We start from the raw sequence: 16,321 nt of genomic DNA, 5'->3' as shown, positions 1-16,321 counted from the left end.
TTTGATTTTCCGGGATAAAAAGTAGCCTATGTGCTAATCCAGGATATTATCTATCTCCATTCCAAATTTCAGCCAAATCCGCCCAATAGTTTTTGCGTGAAGGAGTAACAAACATACACACAAACTTTCGCCTTTATAATATTAGTGTGATTCTTAGGCATGCAGGTTTCCTCGCGATGTTTCCCTTCACCGTTGTTGTTATAGCAAGTGATATTTAATCGATGAAACTCATGTAACTTCAAAAGTTAGAGGTGTGTGCCCGGGATCCAAAAAATGGCAAAGAGAAAAGTAATATTAAAAAAACCGGCCAGGTGCGAGTCAGACTCGCGCACTGAAGGTTCCGTACTTAGGTATTTTTTCCGGCATTTTGCACGATAAATAAAAAACTATTGTGCTTAAAAATAAATAAAAATCTGTTTTAGAATTTACAAGTAAAGCCCTTTCATATAATACCCCACTTAGTATAGTTATCTTACTTTGAAAATTAAAACACTTTTTTTTCTGTGATGTAACCACATATTCACGTTTTTCAGATTTATCCCTTTACTTGTGCTATAAGACCTACCTACCTGCCTTTCATGATTCTAGGTCTACGGGAAGTACCCTATAGGTTTTCTTGACAGACACGACGGACGGACAGACAGACAGAGAACAAAGTGATCCTATAAGGGTTCCGTTTTTCCTTTTGAGGTACGGAACCATACAAAATTAAAGACGAAGTAGGTATGAAGTCCTGCTATTTCAAAAGCATTTGACCGATAGCATCGATTGAAATATTATTATCTATCCGTTATAGACTCGCTGAACGATATGAAACTGCGAGGGACATAATATCGCTGAATATTGCAATGTCAATACAATATGATAAACCAATGATAAGAATTCGCTTGCGACTCGATAACGGAGTAATTTGGAGGAACTGTTTGTAGCTATACCGAAACATGTCAAAATGAAAGAGACTAGACCAAAGAAGTAAATGAATATGAGGAAGAAAAAAAATTAGGATACAAACAAGTGTAAATTAAAAATTTATAACATCCCCGACAAGTGAAGGTTAGTAAAAGAGCTGATAACTTTCAAACGGCTGAACCAATTTTCTTGGATTATAGCTAAGAACACTCTCGATCAAGCCACCTTTCAAACAAATAAAGACCAAATTAAAATCGCTTCATTAGTTTAGGAGCTACGAAGCCACAGACAGATACACACGTCAAACTTATAACACCCCTCTTTTTGTCGGGGGTTAAAAATAGCTGTAAAGAAATCGAGCTGCGTCTAAAATTGACTTCCTACTTTTCTGTGTGTACAATCGATTGTGCTGGTTAAGCAATATTGATCCAATTACCTAGATGGGTGACCGACGTTTCCTCCATATCTCGTAGTTGGTTCCCCAATCATTGGTCCATCACTGTTAATCATTAATTTATTAAAAATAATCGAAAATACACTTGTTGAGTCGTTTGCAGAAGGATCTAGGAGCCCGCACCGCATTACCTATGTTTTTTTATATCAGCAATAAAATATAATATAAGTAACAACAACGCAGAAACAGTTGTAAAATACAATATGACTTATGAGGCAATTTTAATAGTTTCGAATGGCATTATCTGGGTTAAAGAGACCGGCAGTTTTTTATTATCCGTAATAAATTATTGAACACCAATTTATTTCGGCTTCCTTCCTCCCAATTTAGACGAGAATCTGGGTTGCGTTAGTTTTAAGGGATTTCGTTGCACATAAATTTCAATTTTATTCATCGTAACGAGTCTCATTTATTGGCCCTTGCTATTCTCGTCATGATCACGTCCTTAGAATTATAAGATTTTGCTCTCGAAGTAGGATTAGGCCGATCTTTGATAGAGTCATTTTTAACCCCCAACCCAAAAAGAGGGGCGTTATAAGTTTGACGTGTGTATCTGTCTGTGGCATCGTAGCTCCTAAACTAATGAACCGATTTTAATTTAGTTTTTTTTTTGTTTGAAAGGTGGCTTGATCGAGAGTGTTCTTAGCTAAGTATAATCCAAGAAAATCGGTTCAGCCGTTTGAAAGTTATCAGCTCTTTTCTAGTTACTGTAACCTTCACTTGTCGGGGGTATTATAAATTTTTAATTTCCACTTGTTCATATTCTTTACAACAATTTTGTAGAGACTGCGACAATGGCATTCAAGATTTCTTTCGGGTTCGTGCATCAATTTTGCGGTGACATGTGGATTGTGGCATGGTCAATTTAATTCAGGATTTATATGAAATTCAGGACTTCTAATGTGTTAAATATTAGAGCACTAGCCGATGCCCGCGACTTCGCCCGCGTGGATTTAGGTTTTTTGAAATCCCTTGGGAACTCTTTGATTTTCCGGGATAAAAAGTAGCCTATGTGCTAATCCAGGATATTATCTATCTCCATTTCAAATTTCAGCCAAATCCGTCCAGTAGTTTTTGCGTGAAGGAGTAACAAACATACACACACACACACACACACACACATACAAACTTTCGCCTTTATAATATTAGTGTGATTCCTGTTGGGTTTGCATTTTTCTAAAATCATGTCTTCTCAAATTATCCTTTATTTTTTGCATAATAATATGTATTATGATATCTTCTATTTGTTGCAGGAATTTCAGAATGCATTATATTTTTTTATCATTCACGCACTCCGGCTCTTGTTATTTTTATTATGATCGCATCCGTTGATATTAGATGCGTTTGATCTAAAAGAGTGATCGAAATGATCATAAATAGAATCATACCTCATCTTCACAGCAACTTTTTGCACAATCATAACGACTTGTGGCTAGGCTTTTTTATTTTCGATGCATTTTCAAGATCACTTGCTGGCACGCTGGGTTAATTGCGACTTGGGAGATTCTGACGATGTAATCTCCGTCATTTTTCGCGAAAAAGCTGCAAAGGTGCATGCGCGTGACCAGAATTTCCATCTTGATCGCAATCTGATCGATTTGGTTTGGCTTGGCCCTTCGTTTATATGCGTCGTTTTTTCTTTATATAAATGTAATATTATCGGTGCGTCGTGAAGTTAGCTGCGTTTTTGGCTGATCGAGCACGGCCACGCTCTCAGCTCAGTCTCGTATGCGAGTCGCGTCTACTTCAGACCGGTTAGTTCAGTTTTAGTACGTATACCGCGTCCGCGCACCGCGGCGTCGGATTCAGTAACCGGCGAGATCATTTCTTTTTTTTTTTTAACAATACACTGTCCGACCACGCAAGTTTTAGGTGACTTTTAGTGAACAATCGATTAGAAAAGGGTAAAGACCCAATCGTGAATCGTGATGTTCGAATACGTTCGTACGTTCTAAGTGATTCTTGCTTTGCGAAAGATTTTTAAGTGATAGTTCTTTTTTTTTGCATCGCGACTTTTGCATCCGAGTCCTGCGTAGCCGTGGAGTTCGGTTCGGGTGAAATTGTTACCGGTATTGGTCTCGTGGTATCTGATACCAATTGGTCCAGTCAAGTTCATTGTCGTGGTTATCTTGATTCAAAAACTGGTAAGTGTATTTTATGATTGGAGCACTTTCTTCATTGTTGCGGTTCGGATGCTGAATTTTACGTTTATTGGACGGGTTTGGATTTTATTATATTGTTCGGTGAAACTTTTTGCTGACTTATGGGTTTATTTTACAATATTTTCGCATTAAAATTAGATTAATGGCGTTTCTAATCTCGATTTGTATGGAAATTACTTTTCTATCCATTATGTAGAATTTAGTAGACAGTATAAGAATTTAGTAGATAGAGAATTAAACTATTTCAATAACTCCTTATGTAGAGCCGATAGAAATTTTTGGAGTGGATTAATGAAGTAAATTTTATAAGATTTCTTATTTTTAACCCCCGACCCAAAAAGAGGGGTGTTATAAGTTTGACGTGTGTATCTGTGTATCTGTGTATCTGTGTGTCTGTGTATCTGTGTATCTGTGTATCTGTCTGTGGCATCGTAGCGCCTAAACGAATGAACCGATTTTAATTTAGTTTTTTTTGTTTGAAAGGTGGCTTGATCGAGAGTGTTCTTAGCTATAATCTAAAAAAATTGGTTCAGCCGTTTAAGAGTTATCAGCTCTTTTCTAGTTTTCTTGTAGAAAAGAAGGTTAGATAACCGTTAGGTTCATAATATTATGTCAATAGACAAATGTCAAGCTGTCAAGATGGACGTTGCCTAAATACATAATTATTTATTTGAAAATGATGTTTTGGAAAACTCAGATACTTTGGATCGTCGGGGGTGTTATAAATTTTTAATTTACACTTGTAAATAGGTACCTATATTACCTGGGTTTTTAACTTTTGCATGGACTCATTTGATCCCATTAAACTTTATCAAAATGTGTTCAAGATTATATTATTAGCAAGTTCTATCTACGTCTTTATATTTGTGTAAAGAGCATGTTTCATGACAGATGTATATGTACACTGAAGGTATATTATGTACTTATTTATATGTTTAAAGATAATAACATGTTGTCAAATCAAAAGTGACGTAAACTTAAGGAACATCGAAAAAATAGTTACAAAGGCTTGCATTTATATTCTTACCAAGTTATAACAGGATAAAGGTAAGTAAGTCACGTTTCTGAGATAAGTTGGTGTAAGTAAGAAAATAACGAAATGCATACACGCAATGTTTCTTTTCGTCTCAACTTGATTTTCGAATTTTTAATTAGTATCTTCTACTTAATAAAAATAATACGGTGTGGGTATAAGCATTTTGTGATTTTGAAATTGGAATTTAAACTGTAAGCAAAAGTTACCGTAGATGCTTACTACGACTCTATGCAACAAAGTTGTTAGATAGATATACCTAGGTACCTGCCTACATAGGTATCTCTCTGAAGTAGTGGTATAAGCGCTGTGGCTTTATGGGAGATCATGGGTTTGTTTTTTTTTTTTAATTGATTGATTGCCGACAGATGCTATTTGGAATTTGGATATACTCTCCCCTTCATCCTGGATGCTAGTCTATACTTTTATATGCGAAAGTGTAAATAAATAAATCAATCAAATCTGTACCGTCTATCTACTAGCATTTGACGGCCCATCCGTTTAACCGCTTTTGATGACAAGTGTAAATTAAAAATTCATAACACCCCCGACAAGTGAAGGTTACAGTTACTAGAAAAGAGTTGATAACTTTCAAACGGCTGAACCGATTTTCTTGGATTATAGCTAAGAACACTCGATCAAGCCACCTTTCAAACAAAACAAAACTAAATTAAAATCGATTTATTAGTTTAGGAGCTACGATGCCACAGACAGATACACAGATACACACGTCGAACTTATAACACCCCTCTTTTTGTGCAAGGGGTTAAAAATTGGTACGGAGAAAGCTTGCATCTCGGTGAAGGACATAAAGGCTACGTTTGGTTCCGGAAAATCAAAGTTGCGGGCATCATCTACTTGATAGGTACCTACTGAGATAGACAGCTTCGTTCTGGAGATGGACATAGACTACATACTTTCATCCCGGAAAATCTTGAAAACGGACATAGACTATTTCTCATCCCTGAAATTCTTGAAAACGGATATATAGACTACTTTTTATCCCAGAAAATCACAGTTCCGGCTGACAAAGTCTATAATAGTCTCCTAGAATATCTAGTTCTCATGGGATTTGAAAAACCTAAATTAACGTGGTCGTGGACCAAATTGCGGGCATCTATATTTTATAACCGACTTCAAATAAGGAGGAGGATCTCAGGCAAAAGTCAACTATCTAGTTGGTTATAAATAAAGTTACTGGCTATAAATAAAGTTATCGAAAAAACAATCAATAACTTATCTAAGTCAGGTCGATAAAGATTATCATAAATTAATTATAGAGCGTCATACGCTGGCGAAGATAATTAAATTAATTAAAAATAATAAATTAAATTAATCACTGAATTAAAAAAATGTTATGGCCTGTTCACATCTTTATAGCTGCTGTCTTTTCAACGATGGATTAATGGATGGTTATTTATATGTAGGTCCTTGAGATTTAAAACTTGACTGTGCCTTGGAATAACACTGGATTTACTTATAGTAAGATGAATTCAGTTGTTGGAAGTACTTTCCAGCTCTGAAACTAGACATAAGTAAGCTAAAGGTTACCTAGGACTGGAATGGATGGTATCGTCTCTAATCTAAATTAAACCATTATTCCATTCTTTCAGTAATTTGTACTCTAATACGTGATAACCTAGTGATAAAGACGTCGGCCTACCTGAGGAAAGTTGCATGCTTCAGAGTTTTCCATAATGCTCTCAAAGGTGCGTGAAGTCTGCAAATCCGTACTGGACCAGCGTAGCAGACTATGGCCCAAATCGTTCTCATTCTGAGAGTGCAATGGGTTAAGGATAACGTTGTTCGCTAGTAAGTACTAAACACTATGGTTTGTGCCAAAAAGCTACTAGATTGGGTTGAGCGTTTAGAAAACATGTTCTAGATATAACTTTGGATTAGATCGCTGAACTGAACTACTACCAGGCCGGCCTCAATGGGAATTCAAATTCAAATCATTTTTATTCAAGTTTAAACTTTTACAAGTGCTTTCGAATCGTCAAAATAATCTACCACTGGTTCGGAATACTGTTTCTACCGAGAAGAACCAGCAAGAAATTCGGCGGTTGCTCTTTTCAAGTGTACGAGCTGAATTGCAGTTTATTGCGTCGTGTCAAGAGTCGCTATTTAGTGTGTACGTAGTGTCTGTACCTGGATGGTGGTATTATTTTTACTGGAGACATGTCAACCAGCCATTAGGTAAAAATGTTAATCAAAGTGAGTAGGTAACGATTGAGGAAACAGACCAATAAATTTTTAGATTTGCATAAACTGATACACAATTTATGTTCAGACAATCGGACGCGAATAAAAATACACTTCATAATAATTGAACTCGATAAAGGCTTGCACAGACTGTACTCGACTAGGGTTGTCAGTGTCAAATTTATTAGGCTGAATATTTTACCCTGGCAGCCGTACATGTTTTATTAATAGCCTTAATGGTTCCGTATTTAGAAAGAAAAAAGGAAGTCTTTAAAACCTGGCATGTCTATAAATTCGGGGGAATCAAAATCTATAGGTATACTTCCCGTTGAGTTGATCTAGAATCATGTTTGGTAGGTAACAAATAGCAATGTCTTATAGCAAAGTAAAGGAAAAAACCCGAAAACCGTGGATTTGCGGTTACATACAAAGAAAATTAAAGATTTCTGGTCCCGTACAAATAATAAGTTTACTAAATCTCATCCAGATGGCGCTGTCCGACATTAAAATTTTAGTATAATGGTTTAGTATATTCATTAAAAATTGTATCCTTGCCTGTTATGCCTTGTATGGCAATAACTTAAATTGATATTATTACTTTTAGCATAAGTTTAGACTTAACAGAGCTCTCTCCGTCACTTACTCCATACAATCGTAGTTCCCATTTCATTTGAATATTAAGCAACCAAAGTCCATGAAATTTTGCAGACATAGTCTAGAAACTAATATCTGTGTCTGTGGTGTTTTAGATTTTTCTAAAAATATGTAGTTTTAAAATTACAGGGGCTCAAAGATTTGTATTTTTCTTTAAAAAAAGACCCAACTTTGTGCTCGTTTTTCTAGACAACGAAGCAATTTAATGAAATTTGGAAAAACCACAGACCTAGAAAATTTAATGAATATTATGTAGTAAAAAAATTATCGTTATATATTTTATATTGTTATAATTATGTGGGAACTACGAAAACCAGAAATTACACCCAGAAATCTTGAAAATTTCGTGCTGTCTCGATTTGTGCAAGCGGGGTGGTGAAGTGCGGGGGACGACACGTGAAACTGACAGAAACGGACAGTCTAAACACACGGGCCACATTTAGACTGCACCCGACTCCAAACTTGTCGATAGGTCTAACTAAATACATTTCAACTTGCGTTAGACGTATGCGTTACCTACTCAGACGTTGCCTGTAGATAAAAATATGTCTCATGTTTGCTGGCAATAGCGCATGCATCAAACCCTGCAAGTTGCAACTCTCTTGCAACCTATTCCTCACGCAATACGCACAGCTTTAATATTATAATTTTTGACAATGTATACTATATGTAATGCCATATCACAGGTCACTCTCTGATTTATTGCTAACAATTTACTTCCAAATGCAAAGAAATCTAAGTGTGTTGAATTCACACTGCCCAATACCAGGACCTTAAATGACATAAATTCATTGATAAATAATCATATGTTGAAAATAAAGGAGAACCCCGTGTTTCTCGGTATAATGTTAGATGCAAAGCTTCTATGGAACACCCACATATCAACACTTGATGGTAAACTCAGCTCTGCTGCTTACACTGTTAGAAAAATTCGACAGGTACTGACGTGGAAACTGCAAAAATTGTATATTTTGCCTATTTTCACTGTATTATGTCTTACGGACTCTTGCTATGAGATAAAGCGGTAGATATTGAGAAAAAAATGTATTACAGAAAAGGACAGGACGTGCAATTTATAATTTAAAACCGCGCGCTGCCATACAATAAAAATATAAGGAAATAAGTACCTTATCTATTATCTTATAGTAGCTTCTAAATATATTTACAACTAGCTAATGCCCGCAGCTTCGCTCGCGTGGATTTAGGTTTTTAAAAATCCCGATCCTTTCATTTCCCAGAACAAAAGTTGCCTCTCCGTAATAGCCCGTCCCCGGGATGCAACTTGTTTCTGTATCACGTAAGAATATTTAAACGGATTATCCTTTTCAAATCCCGAGGGATCACCAGGATTTAGGAATGCAATTTCTTACAGCATCAGGGTTGAGGTCAACGACAAAGTGTTTACTTGGTATAGATACCTTCAATATCAATTAATAATCGACACTTTTTAAATCCCATTAGCTTTAGTAGTCAGGTCCCCTGCAACATCAGGATTGAGGAGTTGGAATCCAAATTTTTTATTGAACAATGTCGCAAACTTTCTTTATCGATTAAAAAAACTACCCAAAATTACGCAGTTAGGTTACCTGCCAAATTTCATGGTTTTGAGTCAACGGGAAGTACCCTAGAGGTTTTCTTGACACACACGACAGACAGAGAGATAGACAACAAAGTGATCCTATAAGAGTTCCGTTTTTCAGTTTGAGGTACGAAACCCTAGAAAACGTAGGAACGGCATTCCGAACCAGTGGTAAATTTTTCTGACCATCCAAAAACACTTTGAAGTTTACCTAAAAGTTTACAGGAATAAAAATTTATCATTGTATTCCATTCCATTTCATTCTATTCCATTCTGTTCAAAGATAAATAGATAATAAAAATATTTGTCACCGAAACAATAATTTACGATACATCGACCAATATCAATTTTACTGATGACAATCTGACTATTACCAAAGTGAACGACTACTATAATATCTATTATATACGACTAACATAATATGTATTATAAATTGTGTGCCGTTTGCATTCTCACTAGGTTCTCATTAAGTTTGTTTTATTTGGTTAAACTTTCTGGCATTTATATTGTTATGACGTTTAATTGGCAAACAGTCTGTTTATTGGCTGAAACTCAAAAATTCAGCCAATCACAACAAAGAAAATATTGTAATAATGATTGATGCAGCTTTCTGTAATTGAAAACAAAATATTTGACATTAACTTGAATGTGACAGTGTTTTCCGAATAGGGTTGCCAGAGGCCCCGTATTTTACTGGTTACCCCGTATGTCAGGATAGAGAAACCGGTAATTATGAAAATAAAATACGGGGCAAATAAAACTAAATATTTTTAGGGTTCCGTAACTCAAAAGCAAAAAGAACTCTTATAGGATCACTTCGTTGTCTATCAGTCTGTCTGTCTTTCCGTCTGTCCGTCTGTCCATCTGTCCTTCTATCCGTCTGTCATGTGTTCATGAACAAATATTAGTATTTTCAATTTTCAAAGTAAGATAACTACATATATCAAGTGGGTTATCATATGAAAGGGCTTTACCTGTTCATTCTAAAACAGATTTTTATTTATTTTTATGCATATTTTTTTTAATGCATAACAGTTTTTGATTTCTCGTGTAAAATGTCGAAAAAAATACCCGAATCGGAACCCTCGGTGCGTGAGTCTGACTCGCACTTGGCTGGCGAAACCGAACACTGACGTTATGTCCAGTAGAAAGAATATTTTCCTTTTGCGGCAATGCGTAGCCGAAACCCACTCGATATTGATCATGGTCGTAGCCAAGGCGGCGGGGCTTGGTTTGAGGATGTTAGCCTTTTTTTATACAAGTTAGCCCGTGACTTTAATCTTTTCTAGTGGTAAGTGATGATGCAGTCTAATTTCTTGGCCGTTAGGGCCATACTAACCATATAACTAGCCATGACCGAAGCCTCCCACCAGACCAGAAATTTAGAAATGGCGACTGCGCCTGGGAAGCCGTCAAAAACCTAAGCCTAAAATAATACTTACACTATTTCTTGCATTTGCTTACCAATTTTTTTTTGGAAATATATCAAACATTTCGCGCTCACTTCACTCGCGCTTTGAATTTGTATTACTTGGTGTAAGCCCCGCAATTTCGTTTGCATGAATTTAGAGTTTTAAAAATTCCGTGGGGGATTTTCCGGGCTAAAAAGTTTATGTCTGGGATGCAAGTTACCTCTGAATAGTAAGTACCAAAATTTTGGTAAAGAAGATGGGCCGTGAAAGGGTAACAAATAGATAGGCAAATAGATATACTGTCGTATTTGTAATATTAGTATGGATAGGGAGCTTTAAAAATAAAATCTTGCTATGGCTAAACTCGTTTCCCTTTCACTTTAATTCTTTCTGTAATTGAACCAAAAACACTTACGCTCACTGCGCTCGCGCTTTTTTATTGTTGTATTTTATCTCACTGTCAAATTGAAAGGCGAAATTCCACTAACCAGGTAATTAGCCCATAAAGTTGAGCGAATGTTATTTTCCTCATGACAGGATTCAGTTCCGGCCCTGATAAAACCTCTCCCGAAATCGATTCCTGGCTACGGCCATAGTATTGATACTGTGAAGGTGGAATTACAAGTTAAATGTAAATTTAAGTTAAAATGCAAAGATTGTATGCATGAAATGTATAACATTTTGCTTTACAAAACTAGAGTTTTTAAAAGCTATTTAAATAAATAAATCTTTTATTTAAAATCACATTGCAAACACAGTTCACCAATCAAGACACGGCAACATACAGAGAAAAAATACAAAACTTACAAATAAACTGAAATATCTAAATAGGCTTTCCATGCATTTCAGAGAGAACCACCGCCTATTTCTTCAAATACTTCAAATTTTTAAATTTCTTCAAATCTAAACCCCGTATTTTTGATGGTGGTAGCCTGTAAATCAAAAAGAGGCAGGTGGCAACCCTACTTGCCACATGACATTACAGAATGAAAAATTGTTTTCATTACTCGGTAAGCCTACTGCCATAGTTTCACAGAAAGTGTGACGGTAGTTGTGACCTCTGATTGGTCGACTCTCTTTCACTATTTGCTAAAATTGATGATTGCAACAACAATTTTTTCTTTTTTGTAATCAAAAACAGAACACGGACGTCATACAGGTTGACTAATTGCAATCATTTCTGACCGGCTAACATTGTTCCGCTAGTGGCTCAAACTCACTGTCGCAGCAAGAACATGGTAAATTCAGCCAATCACAGCAATTAGAATTGGTTATCACAAATGCACCGATCTAGGAACCGAGAATACACGAACCAGGGCAGATAGAGATGAGAACAATAATATCATACGTAGGAAATCGACGGGGGATCGTTGACAATGATCCTCTTAACCATGTGCTATAAATATTTGCACGCCTATTAGTGGGTAAAACATCACACTTCACACTACGAAAGTTTGTATGTGTGTGTGTGTGTGTGTGTGTGTGTGTGTATGTTTGTTACTCCTTCACGCAAAAACCACTGGATGGATTTGGCTGAAATTTGGAATAGAGATAGATAATATCCTGGATTAGCACACAGGCTACTTTTTATCCCGGAAAATCAAAGAGTTCCCACGGGATTTCGAAAATCCTAAATCCACGCGGGCGAAGTCGCGGGCATCGGCTAGTCGTTCATAAATTTAATAAGATCCACAGCGCCCGCGCTAACCCGGTGCGGGATAGCGCGGATGACGTGCGGATGTGCGGGGCGTCCTCCAGTTCGAATAAGAATCTTATAAGAACGGCGACAGACGGCTAGTATGTCTTTTACACGAACCATCTCGAGCTACTTTTGACCTCACCAGTTATGGTGATGGTTAGGCAGAAGCTATTAAACCTACGCATTTATAATTTTGCGTATCTATTAAGATCCATTTGAACGCTTAGAATCCCAAACATGAATATTTTTTTTGTAGTTCTTGAATTAATAAGGTAAGTATTTTATGACAGTTTTGTTATCTAATACTAACGTTACTTATATACATTCTGCTTAGAGTATTCTTACTTAAAAAGCATAATAGTAAACAATTTTACACTGAACTTAAGTAAGTACTTCACCAGAAGAAGAAGTAGAAGATAAATGTCTTATAAACAATTCTTATAATGTGAAGGAGCCCTTGAATTTTTTCCTTAATGATGTCAGAAGTATTGTATTTCACTCTCGAAATCCAATACGAAACTTTTAAATCTTATGGCGCTCTGTATGATTAAAACGGCGTTTTTATTTCACTGTTTTTTTGCATTGCAGATGGCCAGGGTCAGTACACAGTATAAGGCTGAGTACAATTTGACCGCTACAAATGATGATTAAAAAATTCAAGTGCGTGATAAGGTAGAGTTCCGTCGCTTAATACTAAAAACCGGCCAAGTGCAAGTCAAACTCGCGCATCGAGGGTTCCGTACTCGGGTAAATTTTCCGACATTTTGCACGATAAATCAAAAACTATTATGAATGAAAATAAATAAAAATTTGTTTTAGAATTTACGGGTCAAGCCCTTTCATATGATACCCCATTTAGTATAGTTATCTAATTTTGAAAATTGAAACACATTTTTTTTAATGATGTAACCACAAATTCACGGTTTTCGGATTTATTCCTTTACTTGTGCTATAAGACCTATACCTACCTACCAAATTTCATGATTCTAGGTCAACGGGAAGTACCCTATAGGTTTTTTTGACAGACACGACGGACGGGCGGACGGACGGACGGACGTACGGACGGATGGACGGAAAGACAGGCAGACAACAAAGTGATCCTATAAGGGTTCCATTTTTCCTTTTGAGGTACGGAGCCCTAAAAAATATGGCAACATTTTTTTTTTCAAAAACTTCAGGCACCAAATACACAACAATTTATGCCAATATTAATTTAAAGATAATTTTATAAAGATGAAACATTTGTTTATTAATTGTTTATAGTCATTTTGTGGTCGATAAATTCTGAAACTACTCAACCGATTTTAAAAATTCTTTCACCATTAGAAGGCTACTTTATCCAAAAGTATAACCATTACACAATATGTACCGTGGACAAAATCGCGGGTAAAAGCTAGTATGATATAAGTAACTATATGTAACTCTTTATCAACGTTCGACGTTCGTTAAGAAAAGTAGGCAGTTACGGTCAGTAGAGAATAAATAACCTCACATACCGTTTAGGAACTAAACTAGACTGTTAATCGTAAATCTTGACGGCTACCGAGCCGCCGTATAGATAGCGTCACAATGGTTACATCACCATATCATAGTCAAAGAGCTAGGCAGCATATTCATCTTAAGAGTTTATATAGTTTTGATGCCCACGATTTCATCCATTTTTGTTCTGGTTTAGAAAATCTTGTGGAAATTCTGATTTTCGGGGATAAAAAGTAGGTTATGCCACTCTGCAGATCTTTAACTGTAACCATGCAAAAAATTACGTCTATCCATTGCTCCGTTGCGATTTGATTGAACGTCAAACCAACAAACAAACACACTTTCGCATTTATGGACGTCCAAAGACTCCAAGTTTCACTATATTCATTCAGTTATGGGAGTTAACACTTAGCGAACATTGAGTATTTACACAGAACAAAGAAATAGAGAATCCGTGATCTGAAAAAGATCTTTTGTATTTTGTTTCTTATTGTTTTTATTGTGCGTCGTTATTTTGTTATTTTGGGTAACTTCTGTACTAGGATTGGTAAAAATTCATACTAGTACCTATTGTACGATAACATGTAAAAATACATGCAACATCTTAAATTTTTGTAGTATGGATCTGTATTGGGACTAGTAACTTGGTGCAGAAAGAATGCCCTTAGGTGTAAAAACAGGCGGTATTTTATGTAAAAATGAGTAAAACAAATTGTCGACCAGCTCAGAGAGTATCGGGAGAGGCTGGTCATGTCAAGATAATTACCGCCAATAATCTTGTATCGGCTACCTTATTTAAATACATTCACGCATACTTTCTCGCGCAGAGTGGGCAGACAGGAGTGACGGTAAAACTGCAGGCTCGGTATAATGTTTTATTGTGATGAGAGTCAAAAAACCGGTCAAGTGCGAGTCAGACTCAGATAGAGTCAGAGAGAGTCAGATATAAGACCTACCTACCTGCCTAATTTCATGATTCTATGTCCTATGGGTTTTCTTGACAGACAGACAGACAGACAACAAAGTGATCCTATACCTAAGGGTTCCGTTTTTCCTTTTGAGGTACGGAACCCTAATGAAGAATCATCATCAACCCTTCCATGCTGGCCAAGTGCGTCGATGGCCCACATTATGGAGAACTCTGAGGGATGCAGGTTTTCTCTCGATGTTTTCCTTCTTCTTTCCTGTGATATTTAACTGTGTATTTAACTGATTTAAATTTTAGAGGTGCTTGTCTGGGATCGAATCCCCGACCTCCCGAGTAGTAGGCGGAAGTTTTAACCACTAGGCTATCACGGCATGATAATAAAAATCGTCACCGCCAAAACAGCTGTTTAGGATCCTTGATAAGGAAACTACCTAACAGAGTTATAATGACTTTTTCCACGTCCAAATTACTAAAACCCTCATCTCCCCCAGTTTCTTTACTCCAATATTTGTTATAACTCTAGATCTTCAACCACAATCTTCTGGATATAAAAATAAATGGGTTTGTTTAGGTTTGATGGATTCTAGGGTAGGGAATCGAACTCTGAACCTCCCACTTATAAGACTACAGCACTCACCATGCGTCAGGAAGGCGTCACTGTCCTAGGAGGGAGGGATTTCTTGATAGAAAAACCAAAAAAAATCCAACTCGAGACCTCATGATCCGCACAGTCAACATGGCACTTACGAGGCAACGACAACGCCTTGCGTATATGGTGTGTAGGACGTACGTACATAACTTACCTAATTACATCTCAATACAATTGGGCCAAGGCCTACCACCGCCACCGCCTATTCTATTACAAATTTTATATTAACACAAACATTATATATTTAACTCTATGTATCATAATTAACTTTATTAACATAATTATTATTAATTAATTAACATTATTAACTCTTTGACCTGGTTCCTCCTTCACCTTTCTACCATCGTACTACCAAGCATCGTCAAGGTCTGCATCCGTACGTAGTCGAAATTCCCCGAACACGTACGAAACGATTTGCTTCCTCTTTCCTAATTCGAACAGCTAGGATATGGAACGCCCTTCCGGCCTCAGTTTTCCCTTCCACCTATAATATGGGTACCTTCAAGTCAAGAGTGAATAGGCAACTTCTAGGCAAGCGCGCTCCATCTTAGGCTGCATCATCACTTGCTAGCAGGTCTGATTGCAGCCAAGCGCTAGTCTTTTAAAAAAAAAAAAATTACCAGCATCTTACCTAGTGCCAAGATCAAGTTCGATCATGCATGGAGTAGTAGCCATATATGGGATGCCTCTGGTAAATACCTACTTACCAGCTTGCATTGGATTCGGTGGACCACCAGTGGATTAGAAAACTCATTGACGAAGTGCTTATCAATTCTAAGCTTCAAAGTTCGGAACATCTGCGCAAAGTTTGGATCATTTGCCTATCGATTTGTATTCTACCATAATATTTCGGAGAGCGTCCCCAAGAGATTTTCGACCCGGTTCCTCCTTTACCTTTCTAGTATCTACTATCATCGCCAAGGTCTGCACTCGTATCCGCTAAGATATGGAACCCCCTTCCGGGATCAATTTTCCTCTCCAATTTTAATATTGGTACCCTCAAGTCAAGAGTGAATAGGTATTTTCTAAGCAAGTACGCTCTATCTTAGGTCAGCAAGTCTGATTGCAGGCTAGTCTATGAATAAAAAAAAAGTTAAGTCCCAACTCATACAGTTAAACACGAAACCGTCTCATTAGTTAGGCGTGCGACACGTTCCA

At 36.8% G+C, this 16,321-nt stretch overlaps 1 protein-coding gene across 5 annotated transcripts in view; it reads left to right on the top strand.

Moving 5' to 3' along the window:
* The first annotated feature begins 3,115 nt into the window (after window positions 1-3,115).
* The window catches only part of LOC123876755 (rho guanine nucleotide exchange factor 17), a 141,768-nt gene continuing 128,562 nt past the window's right edge, over window positions 3,116-16,321 (top strand). For 2 of the 5 annotated variants that reach the window (XM_045923103.1, XM_045923106.1), the window contains exon 1: window positions 3,116-3,507. The gene's annotated coding sequence lies outside the window, so the exon portion shown is untranslated. Of the gene's footprint in view, window positions 3,515-16,321 lie in introns of all 5 variants that reach the window. The other 3 variants (XM_045923104.1, XM_045923107.1, XM_045923105.1) reach the window with 2 other exon arrangements.

Source organism: Maniola jurtina, chromosome 22, assembly GCF_905333055.1.
Source record: "Maniola jurtina chromosome 22, ilManJurt1.1, whole genome shotgun sequence".
Taxonomy (NCBI): domain Eukaryota; kingdom Metazoa; phylum Arthropoda; class Insecta; order Lepidoptera; family Nymphalidae; genus Maniola; species Maniola jurtina.
Note: the sequence above shows the minus strand (reverse complement) of the source record. Positions and strands in the feature narration are given on the sequence as shown.